At 36.6% G+C, this 5,137-nt stretch overlaps 1 non-coding gene across 1 annotated transcript; it reads left to right on the top strand.

The window, feature by feature from the left end:
- Positions 1-1,061: 1,061 nt before the first annotated feature.
- trnav-cac (transfer RNA valine (anticodon CAC)) lies at positions 1,062-1,134 on the top strand. The gene has a single exon. It is a non-coding gene; the product is annotated as a tRNA-Val (tRNA).
- Positions 1,135-5,137: the final 4,003 nt, after the last annotated feature.

Here is a 5,137-nt window from a genome sequence, read left to right as displayed (position 1 = left end):
CTTCCAGCGGTTTCTTTCTAATTCCGCAGTGGTTGAGCAGCGGACTGCGCATGTTACAGTCTAATTAACTTTTGCACCGTAATTTATTTCCTCAAGATAAACTACCGGCTCCTCAAATGGATTAACGTTGCATTCTCTTTAGTTTTCTCTGGTCTGTAATGGAGACTTGAATTTAACCAAAGGTTTGTAATGCGCTTCCTAACCATTTTTTATTTGCAAGTATTGGTTTTATGGACTGAACAGATAGAAACAGTTACCAAAAATAAAAATGGTTTATTTTTTTAACCATTTTTTATTTTAGAACCATTTTTTAATTGTAAAGTGTTGATTTTATTTCTGTACCATTTTTTATTTTGAAGTGTTGATTTTATTTTTGAAACCTTATTTATTGTAAAGTGTTGATTTTATTTTTGAAACCTTATTTATTTTTGAAGTGTTGATTGTCTGAAAGACCTTAGACATGAATTCCCCCATGCGGGGTTTGAACCGACGACCTCAGCATTACCAGCACGGTGCTCTAACCTGCTGAGCTAACTCACCTACCTTACAAACTGTTGAGTTTCCATGGATTTAAGAAGAACTTACATGATCTTACAATGAAGATTTGATAAAAGTGCTTATATTCTAATGTTTTTCAAAACAACATACATAATATTATATTTTCCAGAGATTTTGTATTTTTAAGTGTTATTATTTTTGAACTATTTTTAATTTTCAAGGGTTGATTGTATTTCAGAGATATTTTTTATTTTAATGTGTTAATTTTATTTTTGAACCATTTTTTATTTGTAAGTATTGATTTTATTTTATAGCCATTTAGCCAAGTCTCTGTAGAACCATTTGTCTCTGCTAATGACATCTTTAATACAATTTTTGATCCCAGGCTTAGTTTATAGACTGCAATGTGAAATTGGGCACAATTATAAGTCTGACAGTTTGTTCACCAAGTTACTGTGCTCTCTGAGAGGATCTGTGGTATTTGACATCGTTCCATACCAATGGTTGATGTTAGTCTCTAACAAAATGTGGATCATCTACCAGGAACACTGCAAAGAGCATGAGTTTCTGTAGTGTAGTGGTTATCACGTTTGCTTCACACGCAAAAGGTCTCTGGTTCAAAACCAGACAGAAACAGATTTTGCATGTTCTATTCATCACAGGTGTTTACTAAAGGTCAACAAGGGTCTGTGGTGTCATGGTCTGTACTCTGAATCCAGGCATCTGAGTGCAAGCCTCAGTTGACATTTTCATGTTGCATCTCACATCATCAACTTTGGAACCTCAAACTGAAACAAAGCAGAGAAGTTCAGTTCCTGTAGTGTAGTGGTTATCACGTTTGCTTTACACGCAAAAGGTCTCTGGTTCGAAACCAGACAGAAATGGTTTTTGTAGGTTATACATCTCTTGGAGTGCAGTGAGACAACAAGAGCCTTCCTCTTTCGTGATGGTTCATTTGCCAATCGACTTCAATGTAGGCTTCTTTGAAATCGAAGCTACTTTACAGTTCTATGGCGTAATGCACATGTGTCAAACTCAAGGCCCGCGGGCCACATGTGGCCCCACAGCATTTTATAGGCCATGGAAACTCAAATGTAATATTTAAAACTTCAATACATAAAATCAGTTATTTAACGATATGAGGTGTTTAATTTATTTTTAACATTGTATTTTTATACATTTATGCTAGAGGTGCCCAAGTCTAGTTTTCCAGAGCTACCATCTGCAGCTTTAGATGCATTCCTTCTCTAACACACCTGGACCATTGAGTCATTATAAGCCTCTACAGAACTGAATGAGGGAAGTCAACCTTTTGTCTGGGGTGTTTTAACAGGGATGCACTCCTGATCTGTACCGTCAATGTGGCCTGTTGAGGAGGGGCCAATATGCTGAAGTGGCCCTCTGTGAAATTGAGTTTGACACCCCTGGGTTATACAAATAATTTTTTGACAACAATTCTAAAACTTCTCCCAAGAACATCATATTTGCAGCAATATATTTATTGCAGCACTTTAAACATTGTGCTTGATTTTTTTTAAACCTCATTTGAGTCACAATGTGTATTTGTTGCACTATAAGTGAATGCAGTGGGGCTGATTTTTTTCAGCCACCACATCAGGTCATAGCAGGGTTAGAAGGGAAATTCTCATGAGGTTGTACAAAATTACAAAAAAAAAAAAAAAAAAACAATAATTGCATCATTGCACCATCTGCCATGAGAAGATTGCATGGATTCTGCAGAGATTGCACAAGCCATAAGATCGTAGAAATGGGCGTAAAGTGTGCACATTATCATAGAGTAGATCTCTAGTGTACAGAATAGAACAAATCATAGACTATTCTTCTTACACTTAAAGACAATAACTCAGCATTTAACCCAGAAATTAAAATCTTCAGTCTTTTGCTACTGTGACTAAATGAAAGGAAGTGTAAATATTTTTATAAGGAAATGTAAAAATATTTTTAGGAAATATCTAACTCAAAGGGAAGGGATCCTTGTTTAATATGGTGTCGGTCAATGGAAGGAAGTAAAATCCCATCCAGTCGTGCATAAAAGAGAATTAACGCACACAGGGATGTTTCATGTTCCGGCTAGAAAAAAAAAATTCTAATGTTCTTGTAATAAATATTTAAATCTTTTACTTTGCACTTATTTTGGGAAGCAAAAATGCTTGTTTAAGTAGGTCAAACCAGTAATTCTTTCTATATTCTGTATTTAGCTCGTTTAGCTTCCTTTTTTCCCTAAGAGATATGCAGGTTTTGTTACTTTGACCCAACAATTTAATTTGGAGCAAAAGGAAAACGGTTCTTTGGATTATAAAGATTGTGGATGGTGACCTAAACACTATTGGAAGAAAATCTTTCTGTACGGTGCTAATGATCAGGAGTTATTATTTATATTCATGCTGCTTCCTACACACGTGTGTGGGAAGCAGTTTGTTTACATCTGTGTTTGATTTCTGTTACAACAAATTTATTGTACAGAATGCATCATGGTGTACTTATAATCTGATTTAATGGCCCTCTTCTTTAAGTATAAGACAATAACACATTTCTTTTTTTTTTTTTTTTTTACATTTTCTACCTCATGTTTCAGATCATCAAACATCAAACCTGGATAACCTCAGTGAATATATAATGCAGTTTTCATCTGATGTTTACATTTGTTAAGGAACAACACAGAGTCAAAATTGGTTCTCCAACAACCTAATAAGTAATTATGTCACTCTCAGCTGGAACATCTGTCATCAAGCGTTTCCAATAACTGGAAAACACAAACAACCTGCTTAAAGTCAGGCCACACCTTGTTTAGTTTAAAGACTTTAGGCAAATCCAAAATCTACAATTTGTTGTTTCAGCTATTCCGATGTAGAGTTGGTGGTTTTGATCATTGTTTTGAGTGTAGTGACTTATAGAGTACGATTTATTGTTTAATCAATAATAACTTTTCAGCAATTTGTCTTGCATGAATGGTGCCCTGGGCAAGGCCCCCCTACACAACCAAAAATAAACCGTGTAACAAAACCCAGTCTAGAAAAGAAAACATATAACTTCCTGTGGATGACCAATCTGTGTATTGGTTTAAAATGATCTATATGAGATATGATCTCCCTAAGTACAATTCTAAACGTAATATGCTGATTCAGTTCAAACTACTTAAAATTCACAGAATTAACCTTTTTTATTTTAGCACCAAATGATGGGCACAGCGATGTTTTCTTACAGCGTATGGTGACTGGCACAAGGACTGCAAAACTCCCATTAACAGGAAATGCAAATAAACAATAGAAACTTAGTTTGTGTGCACCTGACAGCCATTTCTGCCCCTCCTGTGGTTTGTTGCCCCTGTTTACTGTGGTTCAAAAGCCTTACAAATGGCTTTGGTAACCCTTTTCAGATATCAGTGACTTTGTTTCCCATGTTCTAGTTCAATTTCTTTAGACGACATGTTGCATTTTGAAAACTTTTTGGGGTCTGGATCTGGGTGCGGCTTGCAAAATTGAACCCAAAATTGAGACAAGTTATAATTAATTGATGATGTCATAACTTACAATATAACTTCACATTCTCATTCAATATTTTATAAAATACTAATCTTTACAATCTTGATCTAAGCAGAAGACGATGGATAGATGTTAATTTTAAGACGTCATAAGAAAATGATTCATTCACATGTATTTCAGAAACACTGTCACCTCAGTTGTTGCTCTTTTGAGAATTTCAATCATTTAAAGGCAGTTTTTTTTTTTGCCTCATGAATGTTTTGACAGCGTGTTAGAAATAGAGACCAATAGGAATGTCAGACCTCACAGCTGCCTGAGCTTTCCCTCTCTCTCTGTCTGTGCTTTTCAGATTAATTCAAAGCTTCCCACCGCCTGGGAAATGACAACACAGTGAAGGAGACAGCCTGAAGTCACACTTTGATGGACGCCGTGGTCTATTTCTGCCATTGACTACAGTGGTTAAATTGTGACCCGCGGTCATTTTGGCGGGGCCTTATCAGCGCCAGCCAAATGCGGTGAGCCTGATGGAAGGACTAAGAAGATGATTTGTGGACAGTCTATTACAGCAGTAGTGTTAAAGCTGTGTGACTGCTGAGCAGATTGAAGGGACGGGACAAAGTCGAGAAAGGGGGGGGCTCATTCATTTTGATTGGAGTTAAATTAAAAACAAAGGGGGATGAATGTTGCTCAATAGGCGATGACACTCCCTCACCTGAGATGGAGCTCATTATTAATGGGGTGTTTTGTAATTGAAAAGAAAAACAGGATTCTGGGGCAACACCGAAGATAAATGTCAGCTTAAAGTTTATACGGGGCAGTGCAACCTTTTATCCTGCCTAGCACAGAAAATCCACTGGTTGCAACCTTTAGAGGCAGAGGGATCCTCAGTACCTACCTAACTCCTCGAGTCAGTGGCAGAAAATCCATATCCTCTTAAAAAGGAGGAGCCACATCTGATTATAGATATATAAAATCCATCTTGTTTTTGAACTCTGTCTTTTGTTGGAAGCGGATCAATGGAAACACCTCTCATTGAACCTGTTACAGTGACAGGAAAATCTGTGAAAAAGAGATTGCAGGTCTAGTCAAGACAGAAAGACAGGAATAAACAGAGCACAGAATATCTGTAGACAATG

This window comes from Poecilia mexicana, unplaced genomic scaffold (assembly GCF_051168715.1).
Source record: "Poecilia mexicana isolate PSO_F unplaced genomic scaffold, ASM5116871v1 scaffold_19, whole genome shotgun sequence".
NCBI lineage: Eukaryota > Metazoa > Chordata > Actinopteri > Cyprinodontiformes > Poeciliidae > Poecilia > Poecilia mexicana.
The sequence above is the reverse complement of the archived record's forward strand: the minus strand, read 5'-3'. Positions and strand labels throughout refer to the sequence as shown.